The sequence below is a fragment of the Cephus cinctus genome, unplaced genomic scaffold (assembly GCF_000341935.2).
Source record: "Cephus cinctus unplaced genomic scaffold, Ccin1 Ccin1_scaffold0696, whole genome shotgun sequence".
NCBI classification, from domain to species: domain Eukaryota; kingdom Metazoa; phylum Arthropoda; class Insecta; order Hymenoptera; family Cephidae; genus Cephus; species Cephus cinctus.
In genome coordinates, this window is record NW_014333318.1 from 18857 (window position 1) to 33825 (window position 14969).

General features: G+C 42.5%; 2 protein-coding genes across 15 annotated transcripts in view; one reads left to right on the top strand and one right to left on the bottom strand.

Annotated features, from left to right (window-relative positions):
* LOC107270096 (ankyrin repeat domain-containing protein 50) overlaps window positions 1–14969 on the bottom strand; it is a 60735-nt gene that overhangs the window by 18145 nt on the left and 27621 nt on the right. For 9 of the 12 annotated variants that reach the window (XM_015744783.2, XM_015744781.2, XM_015744782.2 and 6 more), the window contains one exon: window positions 9388–9446. The exons of 2 other annotated variants lie outside the window; for them this stretch is intronic. The gene's annotated coding sequence lies outside the window, so the exon portion shown is untranslated. Of the gene's footprint in view, window positions 1–2094; window positions 2113–9387; window positions 9447–14969 lie in introns of those variants that run through there. One more of the 12 variants, XM_025087459.1, reaches the window with a different exon arrangement.
* LOC112494683 overlaps window positions 1–14969 on the top strand; it is a 78952-nt gene that overhangs the window by 4569 nt on the left and 59414 nt on the right. The window lies entirely within an intron of this gene.

Here is a 14969-nt window from a genome sequence, read left to right on the forward strand (position 1 = left end):
GTAGAGAGAGAGAGAGAGAGAGAGAGAGAGAGTAAAAGAGAAAAAGAGGAAGACCGCATCGGCTTGCACGTGTATCCGCAATGCGGCCTGAAGCTTGCCAGTCGGATTTCTAGTGGTTACCTGCAGAGTAAAAGAGAAAAAGAGGAAGAGCGCGAGGACTGCACCGAGGAAATAGTGGTACAGGCGAGTGGATGCTGTGGAAGCTTTTATCCTTCGGGAGGAAACAAAGTGAATGATCGAGAAGACGTAGAGAGAGAGAGAGAGAGAGAGAGAGAGAGTAAAAGAGAAAAAGAGGAAGACCGCATCGGCTTGCACGTGTATCCGCAATGCGGCCTGAAGCTTGCCAGTCGGATTTCTAGTGGTTACCTGCAGCATCCGAGTTTCCTTCAAAAAAAAAAAAAAAGAAAAAAAAAAGGAAGATAATTATTGGTTAAGCCATGGACCGAGAAGGAAATTGCTCGATGGGATTATATACGTGCGACGGCAAATACAGTACCTTGCGGATGGGAATAAGAGGCGAATTTTTTTTTCCAAAAAAAATAACAAACCCGATAATGGCAACCGTTGATAAGAGATTTACATGAAAGGATCTGTGAAAGGATCCAATCGAGATGAATTGTCATCTCGACACGTGTCTGTCGCTGTTATCCTTTTTTTATCTGCCTGTTAGTTTGATATTACGTTAATTTCGGATTTCAGTTATGAGGACGGATTAACGTCACGAGGTATTGATCGTTTGTATGGGCAAGCTGGTGTTTTTTTTTGTTTTTGTTTTTTTTGAAAAAAAAAAATAAAAAATTTAATGTCACGTGGGTATTAACATTTTTTCGCGCCTTTTTGGAAAAATCCCTGAATTACCAAGGCGATTGTCGGCTGCTGATTTTGACTTTTCCAAAAAGGTAGCGCGCCTTCAATGGCACTTCGTCAATCCTCAGAGAACGCTGGCGCTGCTCTTCATTTCCTTCTTTCCGATCGCCGTTCTGTTCGCGTCCACCGAAGGCAAATGGACCGCAAAGTGGCAAATAAATGTCCGAGGGAAATTTTGAATGTATCTGGCGAGTCGCGCGAAATTAGATCCGAGTGTCCTGACCGCTAACGAGGGACTTCGTTTAATTAAAAAGGAAATTTCAATCGTCTTGGTACTTTCGCTACGTAACCCACGTGTCTCGTAATATCCCCGTAACGTACGAGCGCTTGATGGTTGCTAGTTAGCCGCCATGTTGAAAATAAAATTAATTACGTTAAATTATGTACTTCCGTGGGTATAGGGTTCGAGGCCAAGAGTGACATTTAACGTTCGGGGGACTCGTTTCTATTGAAAGCCATAGGAAGGGTGACCCCTCTGTAAAGTGAAATTGTACTAGTAGAAAATAAATACAAATTTATTATCTTACATGGAAGAAATCATATTTACGTGCATTTTTAAACGCATTTAAAAATGTGCAAATGCAAGGACACGAGCGAACGGCTCGTTTACTTACTTGGGTCATGAGTCACTCACTTGACTGGAGTCAACGAAAGGGGCCCTGTGTCTCGTAAATTATCAGGTCAGACGAAGAATTTAATTGCCAGCCTGACTGTCCTTTCCAAAGTAATGGCAACCACTGTACATACTTGGATTCCCTTTAAGTCAATTCTTACACGTAACAGTACAACCTAGTCGAACGATTCTCTTGACCTTTATTTCACTTTCTACTTCCTTTTATCTCCCTTTTATTCGTCCCAGGATCCATACACGGTTACCCAGCTAGACGATACAAAACTGTAACTCCCGTGTCAGAGAAAGACAAAGGTCGCGTCTCTGGAGGCTAAAGTGTCAAAGATACAAATTTCTCTCCTTCCGATCTAATAATGCACTGAGGACAAGGATGACGCAACTTGGCAAAAGATTTTTCCAGCCACTTTACAATCTATTCGTATCAAAGTGATGACGTAAGAAATCTATTAAAAAAAAAAAAAATATTCAATAAGAAAAATCGTCCTCGACCAAAAGATGAAATCGCGTGCGAACGTAAACTGTGAAATTGGCAGCGTGGTCGGAGGAAAAAAAAATTAACTGAAAATAGAGCACCCGAAAATCTATCGTGAACTTACGTCACATCGGCCGCGTTACGTCGGATCTCTCGGACGAAGATTTTTTTTGGCTTCGTGAAGAATAAAAATCCAAAGGATACGTAAGGGGCCAATATCGATCGGCCAAGACGCCTTTTTACATTCGACCGGGCAGGATTACTGCTATTGTTCCAACTTTCACTATTATGATAATATATTTCGAATAATCTATCTTATCGTGGCTTGTTTCTATCAACGGGTATCCATCACTCTGACGTAATGTTACGCAACATAACGATAACGACTAACGTCCATTATCCCTACAGATCGGTGCATTCACGTCGATGCACTTGACGCTAGATCGATGCGCAATATCACTGCTGCTGGTAATTAACTAATTTGTTACATCGGCCCAATGATTGATTACCGATCTTAATTAGCGGCTATAGTAAATCTCATTCGTGGCCACGAATGGATTAATTAATGAAAATGACTTTTGATCAAATAACATTTTTACCATTTACTATCCCGTTGACCCCAATTTAAGTATTTCCCGAAAGTGCAAAATTTAATCCCCCCGATTTTTATCAATATGGGGAATTAACGAGATTTCTTGGACAAGCTAAGGATAGGCCACGTGCAACTGTCTAGATTACACCTAATGGACTCCGAGTGCTCGAGTACCGGTTGCGAAGCTTTTTCGTTAAAATCGTCAACGCTCAAGTTGATTAGACCAAATTGATAACAAGTCACTGGAAACGAACTGCAGTCGTGAATCGAATTTGAAATTTTTTTTTTTTCCCAGAAATCCTATCGGCAAATTGGAGCGTATGATTAATATCGATTTAACGACCATTGGATTAATTAGTGTCACCTGAAAATAATTGGGTATTCAAATGGCAATAAAAAAGAAAACTGATAAGCTAAAAATGCGATAAAAATTTTTAATAATAAATTTAACTAAAGTTCAAAATAATAAAATCGTTATCAGCAATAAGATTATACGGATATTCTATAATATTTACAATATAATTTATTTCCACCAGTCAATTACGTCCGATCGAAACGTTATCTGTGTTATCACGTAAAAATAATAAAAACAATATCAGGGTAAGCAGTGTGTGACGTATCCGTACAAAAGAATCCTTTTTCAAGCACATATCCGATTATACATATCAGCACTTTTATCAATCGTATCAATCAGCCAAGACCCCACTAATCGATATCCCTATATGTACAAATGGAATTCGATGAAATTCAATAAATTTTGTAAAATTTCATTTCCAAATGACACATCAACGCCCTATCTCGTATCCACCTACACTTTCCTCGTTTTACGTTCCAAGTAGCACCGAGCGACCGAGCCATACGTATTCACTGGACATTCGGATGCACTCGAACGCATGTTTATATGCATTCGGCACGATGCATCGAGAATTTCCCGTGTAACAGTTAAGTGATCCCGATACACGGATTCTCTGGGGGATCGAAAAAAAAAAAAGGATCGAGCAAGTTTTCATGATCTCGTTACAAGTTCTATACCATGCTGCAAGCAAATTGCATCCAGTTCTTACGTCACTCGAGTTTCTCCTTCCAGCTCCTCGTGCCACGAGTATAAATAAATTCTACATCGAAGGTGCTGCGATTGCAGGTAGTCGCTACCAACCATTAGGATAATGATACGAAACTCGAGCGGGTACTTGGACGAAACGTACACTTACAGCATACCGGGTGTTCATTATGCACGCATTATTACACCTGGATATACATAAGACTTGGCCGGTGATCTAGTCGACTACCGTGTTACCATGTCGTTTGGTCGCTGAAGATTTAATGGGTCGTGCATTTCCGGCTTGTATACCTATATGCTAAGAGACCGGAAGTGATAAACGGCGATCGATTTTTTGTGAAAAATTCATAAGACACTTTTGGAGTAAATGTTCAAAATTTTTTTTTCTCGAATGAGGCCAGGGTAAGTCGAGATAATGGATTGGCGAGGGGCTACGAGGTATAGACGAAATGCGAAAGTGGGGGGAGGCGGCCCTCCCACTTTTACGGAAAACCGACTGTCAATTAGTCGGTTAGCTGGGCCGACTAATTGATTCTCCAGGCGCTAATCTTTGCGCTCCCTTGACTTCCGGGCAAATCGCCGCGAGCGCAGATACTTTAATTATCCCTCGCTGTACTCCTAACTCCGTTTAATCTACCGAGGCGCCACTGGCCCAAAGGATATTAACTTAAGTCGGACTTCCGTTTAGCGCGGGAAATCGCTTGTAAGTTACTACCAATTTACGTAATCTATATGTACGTCAAAATTTAGCCCGAGGGTATTCTTCCTCGTTCTGGTATCTTCGAAGATACCAGATACGGCAAATTATATTTTTCACTACCAAGTCGACACGTACTATACACACATAGTGATCGTACGAAATTTTGACGTTTCAGGTGCATATATATATATATATATATACATATATATATACAGCAGAGACGCACTACAGAATTCTTCTTTAACAATATATATTCAAAAATATATTCTTTAATAATCTTTCGAATTCTCGGACATGCCATCCCCCACTTTCCACTTTTTACTTATTTCACGAAAAAAAAATTACGACTGCGAAGTTAGCATTTCACGTGGTGGCATTTCAAAAAAAAAAATACATATAGTTCTTTTCGTATACGGCAGAGTTCCATAATTCCTGAATAATAACAAAAAAATTAGTCGTGGTTAGTCGCCAAAAAAAAAGTGACATTTTTCAAAATGAGACTTATACATTTTAATGTACTCTGCAGCTCCTTATAGGTTTTAACAATAGGTCTACCAATAAATGCTCCAAGCAAATTTAACTCGAGATCCTCTCGGCTCAGAATTCACTGGATGAAAATTCCGTGAATTTCCAATAGAACAGTTTCAAAGTGTCCTGATTGGTCGTTAACCGGTTCGATAATGCATAAGGCGTCGTTCATACGTTCGTGAGATATATGCACGAGTTTATTCACTTCGCCAGCCATTCACGCTTAAGGTCTGTCACCCGACGTATTTCGGCCACTTAGGGAAGCCTTTGCTCCGCAAGGACTAAGTCTAATCAGATTACCTAAAGGGACGTACCACCGCGACTGACGCACGTATTTCCTATCAGAACGTTAAAGGACGTTCCTACAGTGAACAACCATCCGGCCCCGACTAGACAGTCCGTGGCTCTCGAACGTAGGAAAGGAAGCGGCGGATCCACGTGCAACGAGAAATTCGCCTTTACATTCTCGTAAATCTAGCCCGTGCAGCGCAGCATCCCTTACGGAAGCTACCATTAATACCAATAGGACTGCAGACGCTTCTGAACGGATCTATCGATCTTCGCGTTCGTTTTGTACACTTTCCTTTTATTTTATCCAGCTTCTACATTTTCATTTGGTTCTTCCTTTTCCCGTCTGCTCTGTTTGCATGGGCGACGTCGATCAGAGATAGAGAGAGAGAGCAATTTCGTTCCGGGTACTATTTCCACTGTGGAATTTTCCCCATAGAGTTTCTAGACCCCCCCAAGTACCCTGACTGATATTGCGTCTTATCAAAGATGATTTCAAAATGCCGAAGACTGCTGTTGCGCGCGTGCCACGTGGTTGCTCTTATCGATAGGCACCTGCTATACCAGTATCTTGTAGCACTGCTGTAGCCGCCGGTACTTTAGCTACCAAAACAGTCGTGCAGCCTGGATTGCTCGCCTTTCGGAAGACGTAAGGCAGATTTCCGTGCGCCACGTTGAATTTACGATCCCCGTTAAAATAGTTTCGAGACGTTCGCGTGGGCGAGGCTAAATCATATCGGTTGCGAAACACGAGTGTCCCGCTGCCCACGTGCGGACTATTTACCGTGGGTCGCGGCGCCGTATGAATTTCCACGTGAATATTTCAAAGGAATAACACGAAGTCAGCCAAGCTCTGACTTGTCCGATTGGAATATCTGATGGAGTGATTGATATTGAAAAAAAAGTTAGTGACTTTAAAAATATATTTTTCTATATCACACTGTGCCTTCGATATACCGATCGATTAAGGTACCACCCGCAATGTTATCCACGCTTCACTTTCTAGCCTCGCGTTGCGCACCGTAGCTACACGTGACATTTAAGCAGCCAGGCTGCAGTTCCATGGGGACTAGCCTTGGCAAGGTCGTAGGTGGTAGCGCTGACGCGTGTTACTGGGTGGGGACCGGGGTCTTACGCGCCAGATGACAGGCCGATATTTGCAATACCGGACAACCGGTCGGCAACTTAGCAGCTGGGCAAGTGAGCGAAGCTGCCGAGCAAATACGTAGCAGAAGCTGACACGTATAAGAGCTGAGTTATAGGGAAGCCTCCGGTTAAGGGTTGGCTGGCGTAAGCTGAACCAACCTAAGCCGAGCAGACTGTACGTACACAGGATAGAGAATACCGCAACGTGTTTCATTAGCGGTTGCATCTCCGTAGAGCGGATACCGGAGCAACGAGATAAAACGGAAGTGCGCGAGATAACGTCCGATATGGGAAGTATGGTTTTCCAGACTGAAATTACGTAAAGAGCGTCGGGAAATGGTTACGTGGGAAAACGGTGGGAATTCGGTGAGGAATTATATAGATATTGAAAAAGGACGTCGGATGATTTTTGAAATTTTCAAAAAAATTTTGAAAATTTAAAATTTTCTCAAAATCTTATTTTTATCTGCTAGACGCAATACGAGTTTTGTGCAATTTTTTAAACGCGTGACAAAAACAAAAATTATTAATTGCGACTGATTGCGAAATATTATTTGGCTATGAAAATCTGGCTTGAGGCTTTTTCTTCGTTATCGCAATGACGCTAGTCGACTCGTGCTCGTATATACATGTCAACCTTTACAATTCGCTGCACATTTCAACTTGTCCATTTAGACTTTGATACGGGCAGCTCTGCATAGGCACGTACTCATAGAGAGTGAGAGAGATGAAGATAGGGGTATATACACTCGATCGCAGTAAGCGAGGAGATACACCGAGATAAAAGGAGACAGAGCGTATTGCAAGTAGTTAAGGTGGGACAGACCTGAGCTAGAGGCAGTATATAGAGAAACTGGCTGTATACCTTCCGTATATATAAACCATTCATATTCTCGGCCCTGTGTCACGGGAGCTTTCAACTACGGGCATACCGCCATTGTGTAATCTATCGTACAAGTACTTCTACATACCTGGAAAGTACCCGTGGCCAGACTCGGATACATTTACGTCTATCCAGGTAGGTGCCAAGCACTCGACCCATTTACCAACAATGCAGAACCCGTTAGTTATTAAATCTAGAACGCCTGCCGACCGTCCTGAAGGGATGCTGGATGAAAGGGAGAGACACCGGAAACAAGAGAAATAACCGGAAGTAAAGAACACGAAGCACAATACGAGCTTACCAGCTGGCATTGAACGTGCTTTGCTATATATATCTGTATCGATCACTTTCGCAAAACTTGACGTTTCGTGCACCACCTAATTTCACGATATTTTTCTTTCATCAATTTTCCAGCTTCCTGCCTAAAAGTCAATTACGATTTGAGTGGGGGAAAAAAATTGTTTTTCATAAAAAAAAAAATTTAACCTCTACTCGAAGCTTTTTCTTAATCCAAGAGTACACAGTTATCTCCCGAATGTAAGCTCCCTCTTATAGACGGTGGTGCACGAAATTGATACCTGACAGGCAAGCGTATTACGAATCAGACTACTTTCTGGCACGCGATACCAACATTAGGCCCAGAGACCTGCTGACCTTCCTTTTTGATGACTCCGACGTCATTATCCCGAAGGTCAATTGAGACCCCGTGTAACTTAAGACGGTTCAAAAATTCTACCTGCTACGTCACTCTACCGATGATCTCGGCGTATCGTCTTGATACGAAATTATTTCAAGTGCAGTACCTGGGTCCGAGTCCATAACGTTTTAGGGGAATGGAACGTCAAGGTCCCCGAAAACTACCGTATTACGTCATCCGTGACGCGCACGTGACCTCTAATCCTATTCCGGAGAACCAACAGTGTAGCACGAACCAAATTGGTTTATGTTTATCTAATACGAAATTCCGTACTTATATATACACGTTTCGGCTATATTACACAATACTGAATTATTTTCAATTGTATCTATGGCATGTACCCTGTAATTTCACTATTCTATGCTACTACCCACAATTCCCCTAGAATATCACTAGCGAACAATGTGCTCCTATATTCACGGTACACAAATTATCTAATACGAGAACACTTTTAATGCGGGCCTATAATGAAATCTATAAATACCAAAGGCCCACGTGTTCCAGACTATGAAATATCAAATATCATTATCCGCAATTTACTTCCAATTTCCTTGAACGAGGGTCGCGTCGGTATTACCGGCTCACTGTGCTAGGTGCCATCTAGCGTCGACGTGAAAATCCAAACATCGCTCGGAATACAACCGAGTATGGTGAACGTCAAAGAGAAACAGGACCCAGCCCACTAGAGACGCGCTATAGATATACTGTGCGTAGTGTCCACAGTACAGACATACGAATACCCTATATGTTACATGGCGCGTAAAGTACCGGATCTCATGCACGGGAAGAACAGATGTTATTTTTTTTCATATACACACTTGGGAACGGCAGAAACGATGCAAGACGGGAGGAGTAACGTCAAATGTGGTATAGGGACGTCCGGCGAAGTCGTGATCGTCGATGCGAAACGAAAGTTAATCCCGTTGCGCAATACATATATACAGTGCTATACGGGCGATTTTACTGGGCCAAAAATGTGGGTGACAATTTTTTTGTACATTAACTTTTGTCCGTTACTTTAATTCATTAATTTGGATTTTCGCGTAAATTCCAGGGCGATTACGGATTTATATCAGTAGGTAAATTTTTGTCAGTTGACTCGAACTCGACTTTACCGATTTTTATGGATCGGTATGTATGTATGAAGATTTAAATGACCATTAGACTTCGACGAGGCACTCGAGACTCTGGCCGAGTACGAGGATGAATTCGAAAGTGAAGCCAGCGCAGCATCTTCCGGTGCATTAATGAAGCCAAGAGAGGAACGCGCGAGGGTGCAGAAAAGAGGGAAGCGTCACTCTGTTTGCCAAAGACGGATGCGAGAGGCGAGAATAAGTCGTGGGCAAACACGTTTGCTCAGGGAAAAAGAACGTCATAAGCGAAACTTCGTTAGAGTTTGTTAAACAGGCTCATTCTCATTAACATTTTTTTTTCTTCTTTTTTTTGTTCGTTCTACCCACACGATTTCGCTTCCGCGTTACTCTGCCTTGGCAATTTCAATATTATCAGTGAAAGCAACGTACCTTCCACGTAGTTCCTTATCGACCCTCCACGGAGACTGAGGAATGTCCCGATGTGAATTCTGAAAGGGAAAATAAATTTTCTTAAAATAAATTTTTGAAAATTACAAAGAACAAAATTTCACGAAAATTAACCGTAAGAGGTAAACAGTCGTCAGATCAATATATGATTCCTTGAATTTTCAAAAATACCCTAAGTGACGTCACACATACCTATACTACGAAATTGCTAGTCGCTATATCTGTAAAGATTTTTATTATTTTTTTTTTTTTGAAAAAAAAAATATTCCCTATATCTTTCATTCCTACAATGAGATACTGCTTGAACGCTTCCATGATTTCCATTTATAATTTATTTCAATGAGTTCCTTATTCACGTGGAATACTCCATGTGCTCCTTACGACATAACGATGATGGCTCTGTCAGCTCTAATCACGTAATATGTAACGGGTGAACGAAATATACGCGAACCCTTGTAAAAGTCATTACGGAAAACGTAGACCCAAGTGCAGGAGGTACGTTGTACCATAAGAGTATCTATTGTGAATTGTCGTTCATACGTCTTCAAGTAATTGCAATTACGATTGCACGATCTGCGTGTCGGCCCTAATGCGTTCGCTCGCATCTCCCTTGCTGATACGAAAAAAAATATTTGTTCACCAGCCGCACCACGGGAAGACGTGCAGGATGATTATTTTCCCATGGCATAAGGGCGCGTCCCGAACGCTCGCGAATCCTCGATTTTACGAGGACGCGCCTCGAAATTCCAAATGCACGACGTACTAGTAATTTCGGCAGTTGCCGGATTCTCGTGCGAATTCCATCCCCCAAGTGGAATACATTATAAAGGCCGCGGAGATCGTTCTTTCCAGCTATACCCCCTTTAGACCAGGATAATCCTCTTCCTGCTCTGGATTCCCGAATAGCACGGGCTAAATGGAGAGGAAGCCACGTAAGAGAAAAGGGACCCGGGACCCACCGGAAAAAAAAAAAAAAAAAAAAGTCTTGAACACCATTTAAAGGGAAAATTTCGTGTGTGACAAATTTTTTTTAAATAAAAAAAAAATAGGTCTAAAAAAATTGTCTACATAAAATCCCTAGTCATACCGAAAATAGTGGGGTGCATCGACGTCCTAGCCGGACTGATCCAGCGGATACCTAGACAGGCCCTGGGGACTTACTGAGTAAAAATTAAACTAGGGAATTTCGTGAGTGTCAAGCGATAAACCAATTGGCAGCGAATAATCGATAGCGTATCGGAAAGCGATAATCGACGATTGTAATATTAAAATATAGGAAACGGGTGGATTTTCTCGATCGTAATTAAAATTCAACGGTGAGAAGGTGGCAGGTACCGTGGCTTAATTATGCAAAATTAATGACCAATTCTCAACCACGTGAACGGCAGCCTAATAAATTAAGGTAACCACCGGATAGCGTCACCTAATACATCACTTTGCTCGGCAATCCATCAAGGCAGGGTCTACCAATGAAGTAAAAAAAAAAAAAAAAAAAAAAAAAAAAAAAAAAAAAAAAAAAAAAAAAAAAAAAAAAAAAAAAAAAAAATAATATTATGACACTTTTATTATCTCGAGTATCACGCGACGTTGCCGACCTTTACCCTTTATTACGTATCACGTCGAACCCGCGACCAATCCTCTCTTTAACCACTTGCCGATATTATCGTGCCCGGAAATTTTTTGTGTTTCGAGTAAACACCCGTTCGTGTCATCGCGATCGTATCCGCGACTAAACAGATTGCCGCCAGCCTTATGAATACAGGACTGGCGATGATCGTCGGGCATGAGGATAGTCCCTTGCAAAAATATACGAAAACGTCATTGAACGATGTCAGGATGTTATTCAAAAACACAAACCCAACGGACGTAAATATATTTTTCATATACGGCAGCCTTGCACAAAAATTCACGCAACACTTGACCACGTGTTTTCCCACGAATTAGACGGTCTCTCTAATCAACTAGAACCGCATGAATGTTTTCCCACCTCAAATTCTTATGCCACCCGTAATAATGCAAACGACAAAGTTCTAATGGTTCTATACGTTTAAGCCATGTATGTATATATAAAAACAGATTGGCGTTCTTAACAACGTGGAAAAGGTCACTGTGCATTATTTATGCTTCCACGCACGATCGGAGCACCGTGGATTGTGCGGTCAGGTGAATGGCGTGTAAATTGGATCGGGAAATTAGTGTGTAAAATTAATTAAGGTTTGAGTAAGCGAGAGAGGAAGAGACCGGGCACGAGTAAGAGAGAGAAAAACGATCTAGACTAAGATCGAGAGAATTTTTCCTTGTTAAAGTAAAAGCAGCCTGAAGTTGGCCGATTAGATTTTGTATTATGTTAAAAATGACGTATAGACCTAGGCGCGTATATATACCCATAAGGCGTTCGATAGTTCATATATATATATATATATATATAACTATATAGGGTTCGCAAGGGCAGAACGGGTCTGAGTGTAAATCATAATGGCAAAGGGGGCTTAAGCTGCTGGTACCGAATCGGCCTTCCTCCTGTACAAGCCACGAGACCTGCTACAGGCATTTCCAGACGCAATTCCAAAGACAATAGGTCCCTTTGCTCGGGGAGCGAGGCGATATAAAGAAATTTCTTGCAGGTGGGAAAACGAAAGAGAGACGAATAAAAAGGGAGTGGAGTTTCGAATAAAGTACTCGGCCTGCCATAACGGCTCGAGGCAGCCTTCGCATACAGATTGGTCCCCTTTTTCTCTTTCCCGGTTCACGTAATGGGCTCTGCTTTTCACGGGCTCCGTGAACCTAGCGTGTATCGTTCTCGTTAATAGTCTACTTGCATCCAGTGGTTTCCACGGTTCTGCCGATTAACGAGAAAGAAATATTCCGTAGGCCCTTGTCACGTTGCTGGGTCCTCGAGCGAATAGGAGGATGCGACGATGCACGAGCGTAACGGGACATGCGGAGTCCTCCTGATTCATCGAGTATCCCAGAGTTCAGTTGATCTAGGAGTTTTGCTCTGGAAACGGAAACGGTTCCTCGTGATATTTCAGACCAGGTCGGAGTAACTCCCTAAATTAGGTTACTCAATTAGGTACGCTTAATTAGGTTACTCAAGTGGCCAGGCTTGCGCGACTGCGTTTAGTTAAGCAGCGTTTGAGCGAACAAAGGGGACGAGTAGCTGAAGTTTTGAAAAAAATATTTTTCTTTCAAAAATATTTTTTCCGAGTACTCGCTTTCGCGTAACAAAAAAAAAAGTGCGCCAAGTAACATATTGACTTTACGCATAATTACGCGTGTTTACGATTAATTTATTTAAAAAACAAAACATTTTCATAAGTAAACAAAGCCTGCCATTTTCACATTAAATATCAATAATTCGTACCAGGTACGGTACGAGCAGCCTTCGAACAGAGCAGGGAAACAGGGATATCGAGATGCGAGACAAAAAAAACATATCCCGTTTATTCGCTTTCGCCGGAGAATACCCTGCCGTGGTCTGGGACGGAAAAAAAATACTAACCGCGGCCAAGCGAGACGCCGGCATATAAAATGCATACGCCTCGACCAGTAACGTATCCGAGGACAGCTCCGAAAAGGGGAGAGTGCAGTCAAAACCAAAAGCCTTAGAAAAGCTCGTAATCGTTGCGAAAATAATTAATGTGTCTCGTTAGCGCGTCGACGGAAGCAGGTACCGAAATCCGAAACAAGCTAAAAGATAGCACAGGGAACGAGGTTAATGGAAAAAAAAAAAAAAAAAAAAAAAATGGGGAAAGAATTTTTTTTTTTCATCCGTTCTCGAATTTCCATCCCAAAGATTCGCCTCGAGTCATGAATCACGGTATAAATCAATGACAATCAAAACAAAGATATCACGTGTCCTATCGCGCTCATCTTTCGAGCTGGACCATCACACTGAATCACGAGGAAACGTGTGTCGCTGCGGCGACACGTCTCCCCTAGGAAACGTCAAGTTGTTACCGCTTAGCTAATCTCCGCGGTTCGACGCCCACTCTTTTCACACCCCCACTGCAGGACAATTCGAATTACGCTTCCGTAATCCACATACAAATAGTCCATTTAACAAGTCGCCGATTGCCGTCACTGATCACGTGAATATCGAAAGCAAATACCAGAAATGAAGTGTAATACCGTGAAGTGCATATATACCAGGTACCATATGTATATATATACACATAAATAAATAAAGGAATATAAATGAACGAGCGCGCACGCATGTAACTGCAGTACGATTACGCGTATCCGATAGGGCTGTCAGATGCATTCTCCGGAGTAACATTACGGGTATGTTAAACGCGACGTGCGCAGCTATGGGGGACATGCAGCAGATGAGCGGACATGCGCGAGAGCGGGTGCATAAATGCGTAAAGGGATGAAAGAGTGAGAAGGACAGACCGATAATTGGAAACTGTGGAGAAAAAAAAAAATAATGACCTTTCGACGTGACCATATAAAAAAAAGGATGGCATCCGGTCCATAATAATTTTTCAAAAAAAAAAAAAAAAAATGTACCATCAAATAATATCCGGAGTATCTTCAAGATACAGATGCAGCCTAGACCTTTCGAATGTGCATCGGTGCACCTTTGCATTGCCAATATATCCCGCAGAATCCGTGGAACGCGTCACGAGCAGCGTACAGTGCCTGACGTGACGATTTAATACAATGTATTTTACGTATTCATGTTGGTAGTACGTATCCACGATAAATCCTTTTACACGTGACACGATGCAGCTACAATGTAGTTCTGTAACGGGCGCTGTATCTGATACGGACGACAGACTGCAGTACGGGTACTCTGTCAGGTAGTGCATCAGCGAGTGCATCGTGGCAGCGTGGCACGGGGCGCCGGGGACGAGCCTGATATCCTATGGCATCGTATGCGTGGAGCGTCGTGTTCTGGGATAGGAAGTAAGAGGAGGAGCGAGAGAGAGGAGAAGAACAAAGTCAAGAGGAAGAAAAAGGACGAAGATCAAGTAAGGAATTCCTGGCTGTGAAACGGCAACGAATCGGTTCACGTCAGATACTGCATCTAGATAAGACTCATCTTAATGCCCGACTCCGTTGGACCCGGGCAAACCTGACGTCGGAGAACGGGTAACCCGAGAGCACTGGACCACGTGGCAGCGGTGGATCACGACGGTGACTGCTGCATTGTCCCCACGTAGGAAGCCCTGTTATGCAAGGGGGGGTCTGTATGTTGTGGCAGGTCGGGTAATAGTGCTGCTGTAACTTTTTGTCCTTGTCTTCCATCGCTCCTCGGTACCTAACCGAGGTTCTTGTTTCGTCTCGATTCTTGAGGTCGCTATGATATTTCTACGGTACGGTGAAATTTCTTAAAAGACTTCAGGACGGTTCGTGCAATTGTTGAAAAGGCTGCTGTCAGCTTTACCTACCTTCAGGAAAAACCCGATTACCTAGCCGGGATTTGTGGACGATGGGCTTATGGACGAGGGAATAGCTGGGCTTAAAAAGGTGACGGGAATTAGCTCGGCAGGCACACGCTTTGAAGTGCACTACCCCGTGGGGTGGTAATTAAAAAAAAAAAAAAAAAAAAAAAAAAA